The 26671-nt window shown below is 46.5% G+C and overlaps 1 protein-coding gene across 12 annotated transcripts in view; it reads left to right on the top strand.

Annotated features, from left to right (window-relative positions):
* R3HDM1 (R3H domain containing 1) overlaps nucleotides 1-26671 on the top strand; it is a 532254-nt gene that overhangs the window by 29891 nt on the left and 475692 nt on the right. The window lies entirely within an intron of this gene.

The following is a 26671-nucleotide window of genomic DNA, read 5'->3' as shown; positions in this document are numbered from 1 at the left end:
ACTCGGATATCGAGCCAATTCCGTCTCTCTTCCGTACCTTTGAAAACATCTCAGGATTGGCCATTAATTATCGGAAATCAGGCCTAGCACGCAACCAAGATGGCCGCGTAGGTGCGAGGCTCCCGAGGACCTCCGCGACCTCCTGAATTAATCCTGGCGATATCCTGTCCTTGTTAAGGGGACTGTGTTGGGGAACCGGAGCTGAGGCGCCACCCGTTTTTTGGGCTCGAATCGGACCCCGGACGCCGGTGGGAGCATCGATCGAAGGTCGTGGCCTTCCCCTCGCCGGCCCCCCGGATTGGAGTAGTGGGGCGATCCGGGGACAAAGTGAATAACAGCGGCGAACGGGGCTGGGCGACTGGCGTACCCCACGCTTTCGCTTTCGCTTTTGCGCCCTCCTAGCTCTCAAGCGGGGTCGGACTGCGGAGCGGGGTGTGGTGGTGTGGCCTTGTCCAGGAGCCCGGCTGACCCGCCGGCGGTGGGTTGACCCGCGGTTCGGTGGTCGCCCCTGCCCCCCCCTTGGCACCCGTGACTTGGTATAGTGGCCCGTCTGGGGTGCTTGGCACGACGGTGAAGGAGCCAGCATGTCCACCAAACAAGATGGCGACCGGGCGAAGGTGAAGACGACCCGCCGTGGCACGGCGCACCAGGCCAATAGTATGGACCGCTACACGCTCCAGAAGGGTTCTCCGGAGACATCGCGCACATCCCCGGTGGGCCCGACGGAGGCATCCGCTCATCCGGTGGATCTGACCCTCCGGGACGTCATGGGCGCCATCGCAGAGATGAAGGCCTCGGTGGACCAGCGTTTCGACACCTTGGCGCAAAAAATAGACTCGGTCCTGGTGGATGTGAGCCTTGTGAGGGCAGACTTGTCCAAAACAAACGACCGAGTCGACTCCCTGGCCCACACCACAACGAGCCTCACGACAGACGTGGTGGCCCTCCAGAAGGAGGTGCGCCGGCTTGGCCAGGCGAGCGCCCTGATGGACCGGCGACTGGAGGACTCCGAGGGTCGGGCCCGGAGGAATAATGTCCGTATTGTGGGGGTGCCGGAGGGACGAGAGGCGGAGGCGGCGGATCTCTTCGTGGAAGAGTTGATCCTGACCCATCTCCAGCCCCGGGGGCTGAGTAAGCTATTTGCGGTGGAGCGTGCTCACCGGGTCCCCGGGGGCAGACCTAAGACTGGTGCCCCGCCGCGGCCTCTCATTGCCCGGATTTTTAATTTCCGGGACAGAGATGCTATCCTCCAGACCTCCAGACAACAGGGACCGGTCAAGCTTGACAACATGGAGGTACATTTCTACCCAGACTTTACCCCGGCGGTCCAGAAGCAGCGGCAGAGCTTTCTTGGTGTTAAACGTCGCCTAAGGGACCTGAACCTCAAGTACTCAATGCTCTTTCCAGCTAAGCTGAGGGTGGAGGTGGATGGTCGCACGCACTTCTTCGACCGGCCCGAGGCGGCTGGGAACTGGCTGGACACTCTGCCGGGAGATCGGGGCCGGGGGGGCGGGGGGGACGCGGCTGGCGAGGAGGGCCCGCCGGAGCAGAATTGAGGGGTGACTGCATAGGCCGTGCTCTGGACGTTGTTCCTTCACCATTTATTGATTGCGCATTTTCCCCTCCTATGGAGGTCGTGCGGGGTCTGTTGGGGGCTTCCCTCCTCCTCTGGGGGACTAGTTAGTATTTTAGCTATGGGACGACAGGCACACTGCACTTTGGGGGGGGCTGTCTGGGCTCATGCAGGGGTGCAGGGAGGGGGGAGTTTTGTTGGGACCGGGGGGTGGGGGGGGTGTGTTGTTTGTTAGCACCGCAGGGCAAACCCGCTACTATATTGTTGTTTTTAGGATGCTCGATGGGGGACGACCGATTGTTTCGACGTATGATGGGGGGTAGGGATTTGGCTGTGTTGTCATGGAATGTTAACGGCCTGGGGGATAGGATTAAGCGTGGTGTGGTCCTGCAGTACTTAAAACGTATTTCGCCAGATGTTGTCTTCCTGCAGGAGACGCACCTTATAGGTAACTCCTTTCATGCAATGAACCGGCGGGGATATCGTTTGGCGGCCCATTCTGGCTTCACCTCGGGCTCGCGGGGGGTGGGTATTATGATCAAGAACTCGCTCCCGTTGGAGATTGATGAGGTGCGCCATGATGAGAGGGGACGTTTCACTGTTCTGGTGGGAAGAATGGAGGGTAGAGTGTTTATTTTTATATCAGTGTACGTCCCGCCTGGGTTACAAGCCACCACATTTGCGGACCTGGGGCGCCTCCTTCTGGACCTTCCGAGTGGCCTGCTGGTGGTTGGAGGGGATTTTAATGCGGTAGCCTCTGGGTCTATGGATCGCCATCCCCCTAGGGACCTCCCCCGGGCACAGACGTGGCTGCCCGGCCTTCTGGACACGCTGGGCCTGGTGGATTGCTGGCGATTAAAGCATCCTGCATTGCGACAGTACACCTTCCACTCGGGTGCCCATGGTAGCCTCTCGCGGCTTGATTACATCCTTGTCCCGGCGGCCCACGCAGGGAGGGTGGGGGAGGTGCGCCATCTAGAGCGGGGTATCTCAGACCACTCCCCATTGTTGTTGCATCTCGATGTCTTCCCGAGGGGGGATGGCAGGGTGGCCCCAATCAATGCATGGTATTTGCGCGACCCCACCATTCGTGCTGATTTGATCAAATCCCTACAGCGATACTTCGATGAGAATGTGGGGTCGGTCTCTTCGGCCATCTCCCTGTGGGAGGCTTTCAAGGTAGTCCTTAGAGGGGAGGCCCTCTCCTTTATCTCCCATGCCCGGCGGCGCGAGCGGGAGGAGGTGACCCGGGTGGAGGCCGAGATTGCAGACCTGGAGGGTGACCTGGGAAGCGGGGTAACAGACGACAAGTTGCATGTTCTACACCTAAAGCAGGCGGCCTATCGGGCCCTCGTCACGGAGGCGGCCAGGGGCCTCAGTAGAGAGCAGCAGGGGCGATTGTATGATGTGGGTGATAAGGCTGGCAAATTGATTGCGTGGTTGGATAAGAGGGAGAGAGCGAGCCGTGTGGTGCCTTTGATTGAGAGTGTTGATGGTGCGTGTGTCACTGAGCCGGAAGCCATTGTCTCCTGCTTCGCGGATTATTTCCGCGAAGTCTACTCCCCGGTTTCCCCCTGCTCGGAGGCAGACTCCCATGCCCTGCTTCGGGACATCGCACTGCCCTCCCTAACGGTGGAGGACAGGGATTCGCTGGACGCCCCTCCCACCTCGGACGAAATTGCCCTGGCTATTCGCTCGGTTGCATCCGGCAAGGCCATGGGCCCCAATGGTATTCCCATCGAGCTCTACAAGCTACGCCCGGATGTGTTGGCGCCCCACCTGCGCGCGATGTTCCTGGCGGCCCACTCGCGGGGTTCCCTCCCGCCGGACCAGCGTCTAGCCACAATTGTGGTGATCCACAAGGAGGGGAGGCCCCGTGAACGGGTCACATCCTATCGGCCGATTTCGCTTTTGAACGCGGAGCCCAAAATCCTCGCCAAGGTGTTGGCCAACAGGTTGGTTGGCGTGGTGGGCGATTTGGTCCACCAAGACCAATCTGGCTTTATACCGCACCGCAACACGGCGCTCAATCTGCGGCGCTTGCACGGGGTGCTCGCGCGTGTCCCATTTGTGCGGGAGCCGGCCATCTTGGCGTCCTTGGACGCCACCATGGCGTTTGATACGCTTGAATGGCCATACATCTGGGCGATGCTGGCAAAATTTGGGTTTGGCCCGGGTTTCATTAGCTGGGTCAAATTGCTATATTCGGGCCCATTGGCGCAGGTGGTAGTGAATGGGCGAGTCTCGGCCCCATTCGCGCTGGGGAGGGGTACGCGACAGGGCTGCCCCCTGTCGCCTCTCCTGTTTGCCCTGGCCCTGGAGCCCCTGGCGGAGTGGCTGCGGTGGCACCCTTCTATCCGTGGTCTCCGCTGGACCCCCGAGCATGAGGACCGTGTGTCCCTCTATGCTGACGATATCCTTCTGTATCTCGCCTCCCCGCGTAAATCACTGATCGTCCTGGTTGATGTTTTGCGTTCATTCGGTCGCAACTCAGGCCTGGTCATCAACTGGGCGAAATCCTGTGTGTATGTGCTTTCCGGGGAGGCTCCGGCCCTACCACGGGACTGTCCGATCCAGATTGCCTCCCAAGGTTTTCGGTACCTGGGTATCTATATCACTCTTGACCCGGAGGCCCGCTACGAGCGGAATTTGTTGCCCCCCCTCCGGCGTTTGAGGGAGGACGTGGTGCGCTGGCGGCGTCTGCCGCTCTCGCCGCTCGGCCGAGCGGCCTTGTTTAAAATGATGTCCCTGCCACGCTTCCTCTACGCCCTCCAGAATACTATGGACTTGGTCCCGGCACGCTATTTCCGTGAGGTGGAGGGCCTCCAGCGGCGCCTGTTCTGGGACGGGAGGCCGCGCATTGCTCTGGCTAAATTGACGCTCCCGTGGTACGATGGGGGGGTCGCCCTCCCTGACATTAAACGGTATTACTGGGCCTCCCAACTAGCTGCAATTAATCATGGCCTTTACGGGCCCGCCTTGAACCCGGCATTCGAGATGGATAAGATGCTCCTGCCCGGTGGCGATTACAATCGAGCGCTCTACGCTGGCGCGCCCGACTCCCGTTTGACGGGACCGACGCGTGTCATGGTGCGTGTCTGGCACGCGGCTAATGCAGCTATGGGGTGGAAGGACCGTTTGACCCGGGCGTCACCGCTGTATGCGTCTGAGAGGTTGGGCTCCCTGTGGACGTCGAAGGGCTTCGAGAAGTGGGACACGATCGGAATCAGCACGGTGGGAGATCTCTGGACGAGGGGGGGATTCAAAACTTTTGAGACGCTGCAGGCGGAGTTCCAGCTGCAGGGCAGTGAGTACTTTCGGTACCTACAGGTTCGCCATGCGCTGAGCTCCGTCTTCCCGGATGTCGCATCCATTCCGGAGTCTTCCCCCCTGGAGGACAGAGTCCTAGATGGCCATGTCCCGGACAGCACGATCTCCCTCATATACAAAAAACTGATCAACGATAGATCGTGCCTGCTGACTAGTCTCCGCGAGGCTTGGGTTGCCGACGGGCTGGAGCTGGACGATGAGGATTGGATTTCCGCGGTGGCCTCTCCGAAAGAGGTGGCCATCCCGGCTCGCCTTCGTTTCGTCCAGCTCAAGATCCTTCACCGGGTTTACGTGACGGGGCCAAGGCTTCTGCGTATGGGCTTTGCTGGTGACGGAATGTGTAAGCGTGGCTGTGGTGCGTTGGCGACTTTCATGCATATACTGTGGGAGTGCCCGAAGGTGGAGCGATTCTGGCGTGGTGTGCATGAGGTCCTGCGTGTGGTGACGCGTGTTGCGCTGCTGCCTGAAGCGAGGAGATGCTTGCTGAATGTATGGGAACCGAATGACTATTCGGTCCCGCAGACGCGGTGGGTGACTCTGGGATACATGATAGCCAAGCGCGACATTGCCCAATTGTGGGGATCCCAGAGGCCCCCGGCGGTGTCGGACTGGAAAGAGCATATGGATTGGTGTATGTTTCGTGAAAAGGTGGTGTATGTGGCGAGAGGTAAGCCTGGGGCGTGGGTGAAAATCTGGGGCCCCTGGAACGTCTACCGCGGGGGTATTTGTGAGCCACCACTGCTACCGGCTGCCTCGCCTGCTCCGTCTCCCTAGACGGCCCCCCCTCCCTCAGCCGCGGGCGCGCGGTCCCCCAGTCCCTGATCTATTCCCATTCCCCTCTCCAGAGTTCTGCTGCTGGTTTGGATCCCCCACTTATGGAGCACGTGCTGTTATTTTGGATCGCGGGTTGCCTTGCGGGTGTGGTTTTTTGGTGTTGTTTTGTTTCAAGAAAAGGGAACCGCACTGTGGGCTTGGAGCTGTGTGGCCTGCACCATTGACTACTCCTGTTTTCACTGCTCTACACTGCCTAGAGACTTTTACTGTATGTGTGTAATATGTTTTTTGTCATTCTAGCGGCCGGCCGGATGGTTGTAGGCCCATACTTGTAACTTCTACGAACTGCAATAAACGGTTTCAAAAAAAAAAAAAAAAAAAAATTATCGGAAATCACATGGCTTCTACTTCCGGGAAGGAGTCCACTCAGACACGATCCCATTTGGTGGCGCTACACTATCGACTGCACACCACACGTTTAAGTATCTTGGGATTCAGGTCTATCGAGAACACAAGGACCAATTAGATGGTAATCTCATGAGGGCCGTTACGGCTCTGCGATCTAGCGTGGCATTCTGGACCTCGCTACCACTGTCAGTGATGGGGCGGATAGCCATCTCAAAAATGGTGATGCTCCCCCGGCTATTACACTACTTTGTCAATTTGCCCTTATTAATACCACAGGCCATGTTCAACCTACTTGACTCCATTCTCTTGGACCTCATCTGGGGAGGGGGCAGACGCAGGATTAGCCTTAAGAAATTGCAACTATCGCCACGGATCGGAGGATTGGGGGTACCTGACTTTAAAGCGTATTACCTGGCCAGTGAGCTACAATGGCTGTCCTACTGGACGGCAGGGCGGAACATCCAGGAGATAGGGTACACTCCAGACGACTTGCCACGAGGTTCTCTGCATATGCTTCTCCTGCCTGGGGCACGGATACCACGCAATGCCCCCCCTCTTCTATTACTAGCGTTGCACTGTTGGAGAAAGGCCCTACAGTACACTGGAAAGTACACCCCATATGCTCCAAATATACCACTGTTGGGTATTCCTCTTTCTACTGGCAGACTGACAACAAATCGATTGCGGGTCTTGGAGAAAGCTGGGGTGGAAACAGTGGGATCCTTCTTTGGGGATGGTACCCTCCTGGACCATCACAATTTTGTGCGGGTCACGGGCACCACAGACCGCCACTACTTGTTGCACGCCACGACAGTACACTATATTAAAAACACGTGGGCTCCTCAACGTGCGGAACCGACACAGCATGAACTGGTACATTTGTTATACTATATGGGGGCAGGGGGACATTTAATAAAATGTCTTTACGCCGGAATCCGTGCCCAGGTGGGCACCCAGCTGAACGATCTCCGTGCTAAATGGGCGGAAGACTCGGACAGGGAGATCAGGGACAAAGACTGGGAGTGCTTGGTGGAACACCCAAAGAAAGTGTTGCGTAACGCCAAACTTAGGTTCATTCAAACGATGATCCTACATAGAGCCTACCTCACTCCGAAGAGGCTACACCTTATGTTCCCGACGGCACAAGCTACCTGCCCTAGATGTCGCTCTGAAGAGGCGGGATTTGCCCATATGGTTTGGAACTGCCCACGCTTACGAATATACTGGCAAAGCATTCGACAGATATTACACGGAGTCACACACATAGAAGTGAAAGACGACATCCTGGACTGTCTCTTAGGCCTACGTAAGCGCACCAAGACTCAGCGAGCACAACTGCGCTTCCTTGACCTGTCTTTAATCCTTGCGATACGTACAATCACTAGACAGTGGAAGGCCTCTAGGTGCCCCACTCTAACGGCTTGGCAGACCGATGTGGTACTATGGGGGAGGCGGAGAGTGCTGCGTTGAGACGGGAAGAGGAGAAAGGAATGCGGGAACACCCCATAGCAATGGACTGGGACGTAATGCTCTTAGGCCTAAAAAATATGGATTTACCCCCCACGGGCACAGGGCACACACAGTAAGGGGCACGGCCCCTGACCCCAGCAAGTACTAGATGGGTAGCCCTAGCAGTGTTTGCCCTACGGCGTTCGAGAGGGCCGCAACGATTCACCACACAATACTAGACACATGATAGTATGTATGACCAGGGACCTTATACACTGTTACTATAGGGAGATTTAGAGACCGAGGAGCGGGGTGGGGGTGGGTGGGGGTGGTTATTAGGTTAAATGTTAAGAGTATCTTCTACTTCTGGAGGTTAGTCGAATGGTTTAGGTCTGTAGGTACCCTATGAAGGGCACTACATATTTCTAAAATGGAAAGTGAGACGAGACTAGGTTTTACTTGCATATGTACGCCCTGAAGGCCGTGCTTGTACACAATGGGTACAATGTATTTTCTTTTTCTTGTGGCTTGTTCCTCCTTTCTATTGGCTTATTTTTTTATTTATTTATTTTTTATTTTTAACGATCATTAGTGGATGCCTATCTGTAATGCTGATGTGGCTGATACCCTGCCGACAAAACAATAAAATAATAAAGTGTGTTAAAAAAAATAAAAAACTGTCCTCGTTCAGTTCATCCCTCTTGTTCTCCGCTCCCGTGGCATAAACCGTATTTACGGTATTCTTCCACAAACTCATTTTTTGTAAACAGGCCTTTTTCAATTCAATTTTCAATCTTTATTCGATCAAGTTAAAATGATCATAAATGCACAAATAAATACATAATCATAAACATTTTCTTATAAACAGCAAATAATTCATCATAAATTCTAGAATAAATACCCTAAAACAATAAAATCATTTCATATGGTAAAACTATACAATTGAGTTATCGCATTACTGGCTTGCAGGTCTTCCCTTCCTCTTTCTCATGCAGGCCCATAGGAATGTCGCTACTGAATAACAAACCAGGGGCTCAAGTAAGGATTTGAAAAAGTATAGTGCCACCCGGCACTGTTTAAAATTCCTTTGTTTTAAAATCGGGATTAGGTAGTCTTTCCTTTCTTTCTCGTAGAGCCTGCAAAATAAAACTAGGTGTAATTTATTTTGAGGTGAGAGGTTATTGCATGGACACACGCTTAGATCCGAGTGGTTACGTGTTTTTCCTGGGTACCCTAACATCAAATGGATCATGTGCATGCAAAACCTCAGTAGTATGAATCTGTGTTGGGGCCAAGTGACATTTATTAAGTACGAGTACCCCCCCTTTTAATCTTGTTCTTATCTCGTCATGCTTGCTGGGCATTCAAAGCCCGAGGTCAAATGTCAGACGCGGTCTTATCCTTTCGAGTGCTCACTTTCTGTAAATAGGCCTGTAAATCTTGTTCTTATCTCGTCATATTGGTTGTGCATTCAAGGATAGAAGTCAAATGTCAGGTGCTGTCTTCCAAGGGCGCTTGTTTTGTTTACTTTTCTTTCTCTGACAAAAGAAGGGAGAGGATTTATGTGACCGTCTTGCTGGATACTGAGGGTAGGTAGGAAAGAGTTTCTTTTCTTGAACACAACATTTAAATGAACTGTTTAAGTAATTCAGAATATTTCAGAATTAGGAACACAATTGAAGCTCATTTTTTCTTATTTCTGAAGTGAGTTGGAAACAAATACTTTAATATGATCAAAACAAATCATTACACTGAGGTGGTGCAATTTTCACACTTCTTTTGTTTGTGCACTGTACAGTTTTATTAGTAGAAGTGTATGTCTGTGCAAATGTAATGGTTATTTCAATTTAAAATATGTTGTCTGTAATGACAGTGTTACCACACCATGCATACTCTACGACACTCCACTCTGCACCACTCCACTCTGCACCAATGCACTTTACATCACGCCACTGCACTCTACTTTGCACCACTGCACTCTACTTTGCACCACTGCACTCTACTTTGCACCACTGCACTCTAATTTGCACCACTGCACTCTAATTTGCACCACTGCACTGTACTCTGCACCACTGCACTCTACTCTGCACCATTGCACTCTACTCTGCACAACTCCACGCTACGCCCTCTGCACCACTCCACACTACGCCTCTCTTCTGTACCCTGTACCACTGTACTCTACACCACTCTACTCCAGCCTAGGCCACACCAATCTACTGTCCACAACTCCAATACTGCACTCTATGCCACTGCACTCTGTGCCACTTCACGCTACTGCACCCTACCCTGCACCACTCCACTTCACTCTGAAACATTCTAGTCTACCACACTGCACTCTACCCCACTCTGTGCCACTGCGCTCTGTGCCACTTCATCACTGTACTTTCCGTCACTCAACTCTACACCAGTCCACTCTATGCAACTTCACTTTATGCCACCGTAATTTACTCTGTATCTCTCTGTGCTACTCCACTCTGCATTACTCCACTGCTCTCTATGCCACCCAACTTTACTCTGCACCACTGTCCTCTGCATCATTCAGCTCTGCGCCACTGCACTCCACTGTGCACCACTCATATGTGGGTCAGATGTGACTGGCATTTGCATTGTTGGTTAGTACCTCCACTGTTAGCAATTGTTCCCCAAATGTCACAGTTATGACTAGGAAGGGCTGTTTGATTCAGATATGTTTGCAAAGATAGTACTGGATTGTGCTGCCCATTCATGGTAAAATCCTCCTGTCTATCTACTCTAAGTTGCATCTTGCTTTTTAGTTCATAAGGCTTTGGATACTGAAAAGTGTTATGCTAATATTCTTACTGTGTTACCCGTTGAATACTATCACTTCAGTCCCCCTGTGATGTATTGTTTTTTTTGTGTGCGCCTAAAAAAAAGAAAGCCTAATGCGTCATTTTGTACGCATGAACACCAGACCTGCACACACGTTCAAATGGCACAAACAGTTATTTTTCCCCTCCCATTTGACCCGCTCATCTGCGCTAGGAGGCGTTTAAATCTGCGTGTGGCCCCGAGGACTTGGTGTGCTGCTGTGGGGGTTCCTGAGTGCGGCCGGGCTCTGCTCCGCTGAGGCACTAATCCTCTACCCCTCCTTAGATCTCCCGACGACCGGGCTTTGCTCCACCGGCAGGGAAACTACATTTCCCAGCAGCCCCTCACTGGCGACGCTGTTGTTGACCCGCTCATCTGTGCCAGGAGGCGTTTAAATCTGCGTGTGGCCCGAGGACTTGGTGTGCTGCTGTGGGGGTTCCTGAGTGCGGCCGGGCTCTGCTCCGCTGAGGCACTAATCCTCTACCCCTCCTTAGATCTCCCGACGACCGGGCTTTGCTCCACCGGCAGGGAAACTTCATTTCCCAGCAGCCCCTCACTGGCGACGCTGTTGCTGACCCGCTCATCTGCGCCAGGAGGCGTTTAAATATGCGTGTGGCCACTTGTCCCGCGAGGACGCACGTGGGACAAGCCGGTACAAGCCGGGCCAAGCCCGGGCAAAGGGCGGGCCGTCGGAGGCCGAAGGAGGTTGGGCTGGGCCGCCCCTCTAAGCTGGGCCTGAAGTGGGACATATGAGAAGCTACACCAATCGTACATCTTGCAGATTGTGTACACGGCCCAACAGTGATATTCTAGGACTAAAGGTAGGGGGAGGTTTTCGTAAAATACTTGGATATGGCAAGGCGCCGAGCCAAAGTACTAGCTGACACAGCATGCAACACTATCGATACATATTTGGTAAAAGCAGTTAGTGTTCTTACCCAAGAAATAGATCGAACAGAAAGACGATTATCTATGGGATCAAGTGCACTACAACCAATAGATCAAGGAAACCTCAGCAGAGCAACTACACATAATAGCGAGGCGGCCATTGGCATGATCACTCCAGATGGAGTTAATACCAACGACAGTATCCAGTCTAAAATTTCGAATACTCCTAGATTGTTTGATACAGACGATAGCTCTATCCTTCCATTATCCCCCTTGGCTAACTCAAAAGGCGCACAGAAAAAAAACACAGGGCAGGGCAACATAATGAGGAAAAGGGGAAAATAATTAACTACAATGGAGAATATTGTCACTACACGCACAAGGGCTAAGCAAAACTCTGTGGGCACATTTAACATAGAAGCAATTTTCGATAAATTAGTTGAGTTGATCAGGCCTTTACACAAAAAAGTGGATAGCTTGGATAGGGAGGTTCACAAATTAAGAGGTTCCATTGATATAAACGGGTTGCATGAACTACAAAGAGCAGGTGTAGAAGCAACCATTATATCGGAGGGTACTATTGAGGGAAGTACTGGAAAACGTAATGTGACCAAGAATAAACCTTCCACGGTTCCTACCACAATCACTAGTAGCATCCCTGCTGGCAAACAACATGTTACATGTCAGCCCCGTGGAGCTTCTGTAATAAGTCCTCAATTACCTGTGGGAGGAAATTCAACAGCCAGTATAAACCAGGGAGCACAACTTAACGTAAAAATTACACCTATAGAGCAACTATGTAGGGATAATGAAATCCACACGACAGCAATAACTACTAGACAGCCCTTACCTTGTATCAATTTGCCCCCGGAATGCAGTGCTTATGTGGCAGTACTCACTAACATACCCAAGCTAAGAAATGGGCAAGTAGAGAATCACGAGACACTAAAAAATAAAATCCTTCACTGGTTGGCTAACAACTGTAATTTCCCTATGGAGGGGGCTAGCCAGATTATATTAACACAAAGGGTGGGTTCGGTAGGCCCCCTCAGGAAAAACTTTGAGGGGGATTGCGTTAATAAATTTCAAATCTTGTTCATGGGCCAAAAGTACTCTTTAAATGCTCCACTACCATCGGTGTGGGAAATTAATACAACTTTATTACCACTAGGCTATTTTTATAGGCACCTATCGGAACCCAGCCATTCAACCAACAAGAACTCTGTAAATCATCCAAGACTCTGTTCTAATTTTTCTATTCCAGCATATAATAGATTTAAGGCCTTTGAATCCCTAGAGGAAATTGATTGACTTAATTTGCCAAAAGGTATAAACCAGGATAGCTATTCTATAAGCCCCATACCGAATGTAACCCCTGAAGAATGTAAGGGAGAAAAGAGATATGGTAGCCAGGATACCTGCCACCTACCTAGCGCAGTAATAGTCGCACAAACACCCACTGTGTTTAAACGTAACGCAGACGAAGCTGCTAGCACAATAGAGGGACTGGAACCCATCAGCATACCAGTCAAGCTATCTATGAAAGATACTCCCCTATCCACAGAAATTCCTGTAGTAGTACCAGTCAAGCTATCTATGAAAGATACTCCCCTAGCCACAGAAATTCCTGTAGTAGTAAATAATGGATATGCAGCTGCTAATTTAGACCTGGACTCGGGTTATAGTGTTGTCACTTGGAATATAGCAGGTATAAACAGAAAACTGGACACCCCATTCTGGAGGGATTTTATAACTACAGGCTATGATATAATATGCCTCCAAGAAACTTGGCGTAAGGAGCCTATTTTTATCGAGGGTTACACCTCGTACTGCTTGAATGCAGTCAGCTCAGTCACTGGTAGGGCTAAGGGAGGCTTATTACTTCTAATATCAAATAAACTTAATACCTGTAAAATTAGAAGTTGCACCTCAGTGGATATTTACTCTCAGCTGTTACGACTAGAATTTAACAGAGGCAAAGATTTAATACTGATTAATTTTTATAATAATGTTTTTAGTGCTGACAGAGGTAAAATCTTAACTCCGTTGGAAAACGAAATTGACTGGCGTTATCATGTAACCAGACTATTATTTTATGGGCGGGAGATTTTAATACTAGCCCATGCCCTTTTGCTATGAGTGATTTGTGTGGGATTAGAAGAGAGAGCGGAAACATGGAAGATGTTGACTATTTACACTTCCCACATTGCACCTATGGTACAGCGCTAAATAATATGATAGCAAAGTTTGATCTGGAAATGTTAAGTTGCACGAAAAACAGGGAAAATATCAACTGCCCAACTTTTACAGGGAGAAATGCTAACACTTACATTGACCACATTCTGCTCTCCAATAATACTGCTTACTCTGGGTCAACGAGCAAGCGTTAAGCGACCACAATAGCATATCTAGAATATTACAATGCTGGGGTAATAAACAAACAAAGGGAAACAACTGCATTAACAACTTCGAAGCCGTGAGACCAAATGGTATGAGGATTAAACGGTCGAGGATCGTCCCATATAAAATACATGAGGAGGTGATAAGAAAATGTAGCAAGGAGATGGACTACTGTCTTGGCGAGGAAGTTAACCCCAACATTATACTTACTAGCTTTCTCAGGATTAATGAAACAATAGAAAGCCTGCTCACTAAGAAAAATAACTGGAAAAAAGAAATTAATTCAGGATGGTTTGACAAAAGTTGTACTCGCGTCCTACATGATTTAAAACAAGCTTTGAGTACTAAAACACGTAATTCCACTAGTATTAAAATTTTTCGCAGTATCTATAAAGTAACCCTTGCTAATAGGAAAAGAGACCTTCAAGAAGAGGCCTGGAACAACCTTAACTTAGCAGCAGATACAAATAATAGCAAACTCTACTGGGAGACTATAAATAGCTCCTTTTTAGGTCTCGGCTAGCGAAGGCTGCGCTTGCGCAGTCTCGCTCGCGAGATTTAATGACTTGGAGAAGAGGGGCTTGAACCCACCCCTCTTCTCTCCTCTTCTCCATTGGCTGGCCTCTTAAATGCTGGCCAGCCATTGGAGAAGAGGTTCGTCTCGCAAAACAGGCCCCGTCCTTTTTGGATTCGGGGGCGTTTTTTTTCACTACTTTTCGCTGGGCGTGTTTTTCTCTCCTCCAGCCAATGGCAAGAGGAGAGAAAAAGAAAAACACGCCCCCGAATCCGAAACCGCCGCTGCGTTTCTCCGAGGCATTTCTGCTTCACCTCGGAGAAAGGCAGTGGTGTGCTTGTCCTCTCCCCCTGCTCTCGGCTCCCTCTGCCGCTCACCTGATAGATTTCCTGACCGATCGGTAACTATTCTGCTTCTAACAGACATTTGTTGTCGTTAGTTCTCACTGCGAAACTTTCACTATATCCTCACTCGCTCTCCTCCATCTTTTTTTCCTCTCACCCACCCCCTCTCACTGTTCAGGTAGAGATGGCCCCTCCTCCCCTCTAGGCATTGAAGCTCTGCAGAGCACCACTGACAAGTACATTGTTCGCAGGGCGCCACGCCTATACTGGCACCTCCCCCTGTTTACAATGCCCGAGGCAGAGCCATGTGGCGCCCTGAGCTGCTGCTGCCAACCCCTAAGTGTCGTCCCCTTCACACCGGCACCGTGTTTACAGCACCCGAGGCATCTCCCCTTTTTACAGTGCCCGAGGCACGGCCATATGGAGTCCCTGAGCTCCTGCATGGTTTATATTACCTCTGCGTCTCACTCAGCAGAACTCGGGATTCGTTGCTGCTCTCCACAAGAGCCGCTTTTGCACAGCCAGATTACCGACAGCTCGGTGGTGGTGAGAGGTGGGGGATGGGGGGAAGATGGCAGTTAAATAAATCCTTGCTTCACAATGCAGACTTACAGTTCAGCCAAGGAGGCAACCCCCTTGGCAGGGATATGTTGTTCTTACTTGGGCCATTGCCCGCGTCTTCCCGCTCATGTTTCTGCATTCATTAGTTTTATTAGTTGTAATTCCTCTTGCTGACCCTTCGACGCTTTCCTTTTTGAAACAGTTGCATCTGATTGGCTCATGCTGTGAGATTGACTCCACAGCTCCCAGAGGTGGCAGGCGTCGGAGGCGCTCGTGGGACAGTTTCTCCCGGCAAATTAGTTATTCCGTTGCTATGCACCACCAACTGACAATCACTTTCAGAAATCGAAAGTAATACAAATGGAGATATATCTCATTATTAAGTATTAATGTGCAAGTGGCAGTGAAAATAGTTCGGCAGCATAAAGCGCGAATATAGTGCCCGCATTGTGACTAAAGCAAACGTCTCTGTTTAAGCAAGGAAAGCTTTACAGAGAGTTTAGGGTGTTAATGTAAAAAGATATCTGACAATTGTTCAAGAGACAGTCCAACTAGCCAACTGACTCGGTAATAGCTCTGTGAGCTGCAGTTCCCATAGAGACATTCATTAGTGGCGCCAAGACGCTATACTCACGACTTCTAAGCACATAAGCTGTGGTAGCTGAAATCAGGCGTTCCGCTGTATGCAGGGTTTTTTAAACAGATTAAGCCCAGAGTACTCTTGAGTTTGCTTGAGCCATCCGGCCAACTGCGACCACTTATCTCGATTGGTGGTTGGAGAGCCTAATTATTTTCTTTGATTTCAAAAGTAAGCAGCATGTGTGGGAATAAATATATCCTCCTAGCCTTTAAAGTTTGCACGCTATGATAGAAGATATTGGACAGGGGGAGGCCGAACAGCTTGATGTGGAAATGTTTTTTGAAACATAATTTTCTGCACATTTCCTTCTTGCTGCACTGTGCAACGTTAACATATAAAGCTATGAGATTGCGAACATTTTGTATTATTTTTATTATTACATGGGTTCATTCTTTCAGAAGGAGTGCGTGATATTATATCCTTCTCATTTGAATTCTTTTATTCCCCACAATTTTCTGACACCAGTGGTTGGGTCATGTCGGGCTGTTACCATTGACCCTTGTATGTTGGTGACTTCCCACACCCCTTTTCGAGGGGAGTGTGGTATTCCCAGCCTGAGTTTCCATCCTTCAAGATTACCCTGTAGCTGATGTAGAAGTCTGAGATTATGGCCTTTCGATCTTTGCTGGCCTGGTCATTTGTGGCTTGTTGTTTCTCCTGTATGGGTTGTATATCTATTACTGCTGGGCTCCATCTAGGACCTGCAGGAATAAAGTCCTGGCACATCTTCTCATGAGCAGGTCGCTTGGGGCACACCCTGTGGCACTGTGTTGTGTTTGGCATTTGGCTCTCATGAACCGGGGTAAGCAGCACTCCGCGTCTTCTCCGCACTCTACCCTGATTCAGAGTGCTCTTTGCAAGGTGCGCATGAAGCACTCTTCCATACGACAGCCTAAAGCCACTGTCGGGTTATCTTACAGTGATTGTATGTGCAAACTCTGCAGGCTTGAAACTCTTGCCCTTGAAAGGAGGCCCCATTCTCTGTTTTTATTTCTTCTGGGATCCCTAGTTTTGCAAATATTTTTTCAAGCATGGGCTTGACATTCTTGAATCTTGTGGAGCACACCAGTTCTACCAGAGGGTATTTGGTGTGACTGTCTAGCATTACAGTAGTCAGCCTGCCGCCGGGGAGACTACCATAGTCCATGCTAACAGATGACCAAAGTGTTGTGCAGGCCTCTTCGGTGATCACTACTGCACTTGGCAGGTCTCCATTTGTGATGGAACAGGAGTAGCAGTCGGGGACCCGTTCATCGACCCATTTGTTCATCGCTGGGAACCACACCTTGTCTCTGAGACAAGCCTTCATTTTTGCAATCCCTTGGTGCCCCTAGTGCCTTAACTTAACAACTCTTACCCATAATCTATAAACATAAACAAAAATAATGTAATGAGCAATGCCAATAGCTTTATCTTTAACAATGCCGAGACCATTGCATTGTAAATGCTTGTTAAAGAATGACAGAGTGCCCGAAATAACCTCATATGTAGATTGCAACTCATGGACCGAACATTTTTTAAACATTTTTAATCCTGGTAGGTTAGTTCTAGATTCTTTAATGTATAACGATTGCACATGGCCAAGGTTACCCCTAGAAATAAGTCTAGATGAGGTATATGAGAGCCTAACTAATGGTAAAGGAGGCAAAGCCCCTGGACCAGATGGGGTCCCGCTGGACCTATACAAAACTGAGTTACATCTGTGGGCCCATATTCTGACTAGGCTTTTTAACGCGACTGCGGAGGGACAATTACCTATTTCATGGGGCCAATCCTTAATTATCCCCCTCTTCAAAAAAGGATCCAAATCTGAGGCAAGTAATTATCGCTCCATCTTTCTTTTGGACTCCTCAATTAAAATGAGTAGAATTATGCTAAAAAAAAAAAGACTAGAAACCTGGGCCATGGATAACACAATCTGATCAAGGGATAACACAATCTTCTCAAGGGCACAATATGGTTTTAGAAAAGGTCTGGGGACATTGGAACAGTGCGTAAATCTTGACCTCCTTATCAATAAATACACAATTGCTAAGGAGGGCAACCTGTTCCTCTGTTTCGCAGACCTGAGCAGTGCTTTTGATCTTGTAGATCATAAAATTTTATGGGAAATTTTATTAGAACTAGGTGCCCCAAAGGAATGTATATATTTTTTAGCACGGCTCTACTCAAGACTGTCATGTAAAGTTCGCTATGGACCATCAGGGGAATGCACACCGTTCTTTAAAGTTGCCAGAGGAATCCGACAGGGTTGTGTTTTAGCGCCTTTTTTATTTTCATTATTTATTAATCCAATTGATTCTATTTTAATTCAGCTACCCTCGGATGCCCCTATTATAGACGGGAGTGCTATTCCGATTTTATTATATGCGGATGACGCTGTTCTTTTATCGCGAACACAGGTTGGATTACAACGTCTTATCGATAACTTTGTGTTATTTATTGAAAATCGAAAATTGATAGTTAACAAAACCAAGACTTTCGCCGTGATTTGTGGCAAGAAAGTAAAGCCGGTTAGCACCTTCTATATTGATAAAGTTAAGATGCAAACTGTCAGTAGGTTTTGTTACCTAGGAATAACATTCTCCGGAGATGGGAAATGGGCAAATGAGGACGAGAACGTGAGACTGAAGATGAACAGAAACACCAACAGTATATATAGATTCTCCGCCAAATTGGGGCAAAGAAGAATAAAAGAAATGATGGCCATTTATAACGCCAGGTGTGTTTCATCGGCACTGTATGGGGCGGGAGTATGGGGCCACCATTGGGTGAATTTTTTACAGAGCGATGAAAATAAGTTTTTAAAAAATGTAATATGCGTCCCCCCCCCCTCAGCATCCACTATGTTAATTCACGAGGAAGTAGGAATAGAATATGTCACGGATATAGCTGCATTACGTCCATTATTACTCTGGCGTTCTATTTGTTCTAAACCTGAGACACTATTTACACAAACAATCATCAAAGACTGTCTGAGGCTTGACCATTCATCACGTATACCCTGGCTGAGGTATATTTATCATTGGTTTAATCTTCTATATGATTGTAATACCTGCTTGAGACCAGAAGCTGCAGCGTTGATATCAAAGAAAGATCTAAAACTGAGGTTTTTATCATATAAGAGAGCGGCCAGAGAGAGACAGTTTAGAAACCTACCAACTGTAATATTTTATTACGGTTTAAATTTAAATAAAGGTTTTCAGACATATTTTACCACTGTAACATGCAATTCTCATCGATTTGTTCTAACCCGTTTAAGGTTGGGGATTGTTCATCATTTAGTGTCATTCCCGCATATGAGAACTAGATCTAACTCTATGTGCCCTTGTGACAATATTTCTAAACAAAGCTGCTGCCACTTTTTATTGTTTTGCAAGTTTTATTACCATTTTAGGAAATTTTACCTTAAACCTATCTTTCTAAAATATAATGTTCGGTCCACTAAAACAGGAATGAAGTTAATATCATCTTTAGGAAGCTCAGATATTTGTTTTTTTACTGCATCTTATGTGTTAAAATGTGTAACTATAAGGAAGTCAATGATTTGCCCTGTGTAGTTTTTATTTATTTGCTTATTTTGCACATTACCATGCACTGATAGCAACTTTTCTGTACTTCTAATTTTGAGGAGATTGTGGATATATACTGCACTTTAATAATGCCTTCTTTGCACTTTGCATTCATTGCACAGTTACTATACATTTGTCACTTTATGTGGAAATTTGCATATTGCTAAATAATGTTATTGGAACATTTGCTTGGCATCGAAAGGGGTTAAACCTGTACACTATAATGCTTTTTGCTCATTGTATATGGCACCTTTTTTGCTATGTAAACTAATCTCTTTGTGACACAATTTTTACTCCATTTGTTTTGCTTATTTGGTTGTATTGTACAAACCGAATAAAGCTTTTGAACTGAACTGACTTGCTTATCTTATTCAAATTGGCAATTAAAAAGAAAAAACAGGGAAAGCTTTATTTATTTTAAAGCTTTGAGGAGGCTACATGGGCAGGGGATGCTGCAGCAACACGTGAAACAGAACCAACAAAGCAACAAGGGGGGTTTGGAAGCAACACTGAGGACGTTGGTGGAGCCTACACTTAATCATTTTCTGCATTTTCTTTTCTTTAAAAGAAAAAAAACATTCCTCTGCTTTGCTTGCTTCTTGAGGTCGTTTTTTATCTGCAACAAATCCTTTATTCTATAGAATGGATTTGCCTGCACGTCTCTTCACGGTCACCCTAATTCATTGCCCATATTTCTATTCAGACATTTCGCTTTTGTCTAAACATTCTTTCTATACCTGCTTCTATGTTACTCCTTGTCATTATTTTGCTAAGCCTTTCCAACAACAAAGGTCTTAATTCTAAGTGATGCTCTTAAAGAATAAAACGATAGGGGGATTATGGTTTAGTTTGTTAAATGTTCTTCGAAGTAAATATTTTGAAGAGGTGGGGAGCAAAACGAGTCAGTTATGTGGGTGCATTTTCAAACACAAGCAACTTTCTATCGACTCGTGGTAGAAGTTTATTTTTATTTTTCCACAATTTCTTGAAAATGTATTGCGTAAATTTGCCATTGCTTGAAACAACAGTTAATTTTTGTTACGACTGGTCAATGTAACCAAGTACTTGTTACTATTGTCTGCAGATTTTTCAGAAGCTCTTGCTATTTTTCTGTGGTGGTTATCACCGGATGGTTATTTTGATTAATCCAGTTTGATGCACCTGACTGCCAATTATGAATGGCTGGGCTTTCAATAGAAGAACTGTTGTACTGTTAGCACATAAGTTGCAGCGATATTGAACTTTAAGGTTGTGTCTTCCACTCTGAAATACTTCATTAGTTCGCCATGCAGACATGTGCGGTGTTGAGGTTGTCTGCCTCTTTCAAGAACACATCTTTGGTTGTGACCCGACTGACTCCTCATCAAAAATTCTACTTTCCTTATCTGGTAGGACCCTGCACTCCACAGTCATGCTGCTAAATATTGCAACTGCTGGTGCACCTCAGAAGGAGACGGTCGGTTTGAGGTAAATTACTAAGGACTATACTAGTTAGGAGGGGGGTTTGAAGTTAAGCATTTCATTTTTGTTTTTGCTAGGTCCTGTGAGTGTGCCTTTGGCAGCTTATCATGCATTGTTAAAGGTTGCGTGGCATTGTTTGGAAAGGGAAAATACATTTTACATCAGCTTCTCTGATGTTCAACTTGAATAACCCATGCTTCCTTGCTTTGAAAAACTGCTTAAGCATTGAGCTGCCCATAGATATTGTAACTTTAATCATTCTTGGGTGTTCTGGTGCAGCGGTATACTTTTGTTAACACATTTTAAATTTACTTTGGTAGAATAAAAGCCAGGATTTGCACGAGATTGGGTAAACTGTCTGTTATTTATTAGCGACAAACAGCAAAAAAATGGAGCACTGGCTGCAGGCTATTAAAAACCCTTTCCCTTATGACCTCAACCCAGAAAACCCCTACACCTATTTATTTATACAAACCTACATCGGTGGGGCCCATGACACCGAATACACAAATCTACTCATTTTTCTGGATTAATGATAAGTAGACGAGCTGCAAGATGAATGGGGTACCTTATTAAAATGACAGAATGTACATTATACACATTATATACATTAATCTTATAAACTGTCGGTTCTAAACATCAAGGTACTACGCTATTCGGTCGATGGACCAACTAGTAGAATCACTTGAAGGGGATTCAGTCCAGCTAAATCACGATTAAAACCTTTAACATTTATTGATCATGCTTAATTTAAGAATCACAGACTCAATCTTAGAGTTACAAAAGGGGGTGGTGATGGACGGAGCATCAGAACCAATCAAACACTCACCCCCAGTCAACTGATCTGGGTTTAATCCATCACCGTTCTTTAGCCCACTCTGCCACCCCAGTTCAGACATGGCCATATGCAAATCAGTCTGACCCTGTGCCTCATGGGAACAGTCCATCCCGAACTGCCAAGCCATGTTTTCCCTGGACCGGAAACAAGCTTCCTAGGACCGGTTTCTGGCATTTCAGTCGTCTTCAGCCAGGCTTGCTTGAATCCAGTGGCAAAGTGAGCAAGGGACTCACGTCTGATCATACCCTGCCAACTTATGGCGAACAAAGCGGTACAAAAGGGGGTGGTGATGGACGGAGCATCAGAACCAATCAAACACTCGCACCCAGTCAACAGATCTGGGTTTGACTGGAGTCAAGCTATCCTGGCTGAAGAGGGGTGAAACCCCGAAACCGGTCCAAGGATGCTTGATTCTGGTCCAGGGAAGACATGGCTTGGCAGTTCGGGCTGGACTGTTCCCATGAGGCACAGGGTCAAGACTGATTTGCATATGGTCATGTCTGAACTGGGGTGGCGTGGTGAGCAAAATAATGATGGTTTAAACCCAGATCTGTGACTGGGGGTGAATGTTTTGCCAATGTGCAACATTCTGTCCATCATCTTGTGTGTTTTGTCAATCTTAGAGTTAACATATGATTTTATCTGAATTCATTGAATCAAAGTAAATAAGTAGAGTTTTATTAGACAAATACATTTAACATTATCTGTAAGCATTTAAGTAAAATTAAAATAGAAATGGACAATACTCATTACCCTTGGTCATAGGGCGATGAAAAGAATGGTTCACTAGAAAGAAGAATGAACCGCATATCACAGGATAGATCGCCCAACACTGACTGTCTGTCCCTCGAACCTCCTCTGATGCAATCTCCTCCCGCGGCAACTCCCGCGATGGTCTCGTTCCGACTCCCCATCAAAGTTCGAGGTCCAAAAATGACAGTCTCTGGTAGCATCAGGATAGATAAATGAAGAAATGTCGAATCTAATCTGATGGAACCAAAACGAATCGAACCTCAGGACTGGAGCCCTCATAATGTAAGTGCAGACTCATTTATACCTTTTTCTCTAACTCGCTACACTCAAAATTAAACTCTTTAGGGGCTAAATTCATTCTAATTGGTCCATTGGAGGGATAGTGATGGTCACCTCATCGCCCTCCTTGTTAGAACCAGTTTGCAAACAATAAGTGCATACAGTAGTTCTCGTGATACACAATGTCCAAGGGAAATTTAACTTGTTAATGAAATTTGTAACAAACTCCGATGGTCATCCTCTGTAGCTCAGTTCTCCCATTCGTTCCCATGCATACATGCTGAACTCTTGGAACGACTCTCGTTTCAGGTCAGGCTGGCCTTGACATCTCTCACTCCGGGCATAGGCCGCATACACGTGACTGGAGCATCCACTCTGCTCATGCGCGGGACCATCTTATTCGGCGCACGCAATCCCATCCCTCTCCGGCAGCCATTTTCAGGCATGGCCTACCAGGCCCGAACGAAACTAATATAAGAACAAACACAATACAATTTAGACATAGAAAAATAAGCCTTTCTGTTTACCACCCGCCATTCTAATAACCTGTGTTAGATACTACCTAGCAAAAGCGACATTTAAAGCCATTTTACATACCATCTGCATTCTTTGCCACAGTATAATTTTACTACACCACAAAATCCATGTAATTTTACTCTATTTATTACGTAAATCACAAGACCTATGTTATTTAATCCACACTTGTAAGTAAATTAGATTTTGCAAAGTCAGTTAGTTTTCCCATATGTAGTGTCTAATAAAGGTGCATTTTGTTGATTAGTACATGCGTTCAAACAATTAGTGTCATTAAAGTTATGAGGTCATTAATTTCGAAGAGGTACAAAAAATATTTTGTTTTCCCCTGCTCCATCACTATCCATGGGGGGTTGGGGGAGGGGGGTAGGATATGGGATGTTCTCTTTTTAGGATATATGGAATTTCAGGAAGCCTGCCATAGTAAATGACTTTGAATGCTTTTGCCTCGTAGTTACATCACACACGATCTGCTCTGCTGTGGATAAAACCATGGGGATTTCATCACTGCCCCAGAGCAACGTTCTAGTTGCTATGTGGCAAGAAAGCAGTTGTATGCAGAAAACAGTCGCAGAATTTAATTAGAAAGTATAGGAAATGCGACATAAAGGTTATATTAGCACTAGGAAAAAGTCTGGGAAATGAGACAGTCTTCAAATTCGTGTTCTGCATGACTTGCAAATGTCCATGGTGGTTAAGTGGATTAACCCCTATGACTTGTCTTAGTGGCCTTCTGTTCTTGTTGCTTTTTAATGTCCTATCCACACTTTTACTTAAACTATATTTTCCTGTGGTCCACCTTTCTTCCCTCATGTTTTTAGTTCTTCTGTCCAGTCAAGTTTTCAAGAAGATCATAAAAATGGTAATCATCGGAAATATTGTATAATTTTGCCAGTTTCTCCTTGTAGTCTTCATAACATAACGTGTATTTGTAAAGTGTACGTTCACCCAAGGGTATATTGGCGCTGAATAATAGATTTTTACTGTTACCCAACTCAATGTTAAGCTTTATATCAACCTCAGAATGATGAAAGGCTGAGTTGACCCGTGGGGAACCTGTGACCATGAGGAACCTGTGACCATGAGGTCAAACACAGGCCCCTACTGTGGACTCAGTAGTCCACTAAGCCACCATATCTAGATTCAGCAGTTGAAAATTAAAACCGTTTTTAAGCCGCTCATGGTGTTTAGCTTGACTGTTTTAAGCTTTCCACTCCTAACACTTGGAGGCGCTTGTGTGATATACACTTGTAGATAACTTTAGTCCTGTATCTGATGTAGAATAAGTGGGAATTGGTTCATATAGTTCACCCTGGAAACTTGTCCAGCTGGGCATTCTCCAAAGCTCTTTGCTTTCATCGTTATTATACAATGCCCACTTGGACGGACTATCTCCATTTCCGAATGTACACTGATGACTCTTAGATCTTTCTTTGTCTGGAAAGTTCAAGAACATTAATCGCTGCCTAGGATATTTTCTCTCTTTGATGGAAAGCTTTCGAAGTTTGAAAACTAAACTGAAGTTTTTGTCTTTGATAATGGGTCCAATAAGAGTACAAACATAGATTTGCTCTGCCTATGACCCTCGGCAAGCCCCTTACTCAACATCAACAAATAATGAAAACCAAACAAGAATTACTACTCATGAGATGGAGCACTTTCCAAATTACTGTAAATATTTCAGTCCCAAAACAGACCAAGAATGTAGTCTATGAAACATCCCCAAAATAAAATGGAGTCCATCCATCTTGCTGCTCTAATACTCCAGGCATGCTCCCTCTCAAACCAACCCATGAAGAGGTTGGCGTAAGAGGGAGCATACCTGGAGCCCATCGCTGTACCTCTTACTTGGTGGTACCATTCACCATCAAACATGAAAAAAGTATTATTTAATATCCACATACTCATTTCTGCTAACATGTTGGAGTGTTCCGATAGACTCACACTTCTTTTACCCGAAAAGTAGTGTAGGGCCTCAGCACCTTTTGTCATTCCCTATGCAGGTATATAAACCTACTACATCTAAAGTGACAAAAAGCATACTCTCATCCCAATCAAAATCTTGTAATTGATTAAAAAAAATCCATAGTGTCTGTAATATAAGATGGCAAATTATCGACCAAGGGTTTAAAAAATGTATCTACGAATTCTGACAGGTGTTCGGTCAAACTCCCTATACTAGACACTATTGGTCTACCTGGTGGTGTGGACTGAGACTTGTGTATCTTAGGCAATATATAGATAAAAGGAAAAGTGGTATTAATAACTTTAAGATATTTGAATTCTTGTTCATCCAGTAAACCTAGTTCTTTCCAATTGAATAATCTGTTGTTATTCCTCCTGCCTCATTAGTGGGATTGGTGCTTAATTTCCTGTAACAGCTGGAGTCTCCCAACTGTCTCTTAATTTCATTACAATAATATACTCTGCCCATAACCACTATGTTTCCGCCCTTGTCGGTTTCACAAATAACTATTGATGGATCATTTTTGAGAGTAGCTATTGCCATACGTTCCTCTCTAGATAAGTTATCCTGATACAACTGGTGTTTTTTGCCACTTTTGATCGAATCTTCCAGTTTATGTACATCTTCCATGGTCTTTTTTACAAATAAATCGATTGCTGCAAATTGGGGGCCTTGCGGAATAAACTTGGAGGCAGGTTTTAAACCGCTTGTACAATCATAATCAGTTGGTATATCCAACATTGTTGCCACATCTCTTATGATCCATTCATCCCCTTCAGTCAAAGAAACCAGAGTATGCACATTCCTCAAATGTTCAATAGACAATTCTGAAACCCCCTTACTTACAGTAGACTCGACAGATTTGTCAATAGTTGAAAAAAAGCTTTTTAATTTCAATTTTCTTGCAAATTTAAATAAATAAATCTCTACATCAGTAAAGTTACAATAATACGTTGGACAAAATGATAAGCCCCTTTGCAAGACTGAAAGCTCGTCTTTACTCAACACCCTTTCTGAAAGAATAATCACTTCTAAGACCCCAACCGAAGCAACTGATTCATTATCAACAGAAACTGTGTTTATTTCTTGAATTTGTCCTGACTGCGTGTTTCAATTCCTATATTTTCTGTGTTGCCGCTTGCCCCGCCTTGTAATGGCACCATTTTTTTCTTGCCTCTCCTGATTCTCTGGATTTCGTCAGAAAAAGAAGAGCATTTACTTGGTTTAGGACCTGTAGTGCTCTCTGCACCCAATTCTTCTCCTGACGAAACATCCGAACTTGTGTAATTAACTGAAGTCATCCTGAGCTACTGAGCTAGAAATGAGTATGTTGATATTAAATAATCATTTTTTCATGTTTGAGGGTGAATGATGCAAAAAGAACTATTGATGGACAGAATGCAGAAAAATATCATACATTCACCCCAGTACAGAGATCTGGGCCTAAATCCATCGTTTTTTTTGCTCAGCATGCCATTCCAGTTTGGACCCAGCCATATGCAAATCAGTCTTGACCCTGTGCCCAATGGGAACAGTCCAGCCCGAACTGCCAGGCCAG

This window comes from Triturus cristatus, chromosome 3_1 (assembly GCF_964204655.1).
Source record: "Triturus cristatus chromosome 3_1, aTriCri1.1, whole genome shotgun sequence".
NCBI classification, from domain to species: domain Eukaryota; kingdom Metazoa; phylum Chordata; class Amphibia; order Caudata; family Salamandridae; genus Triturus; species Triturus cristatus.
Note: the sequence above shows the minus strand (reverse complement) of the source record. Positions and strands in the feature narration are given on the sequence as shown.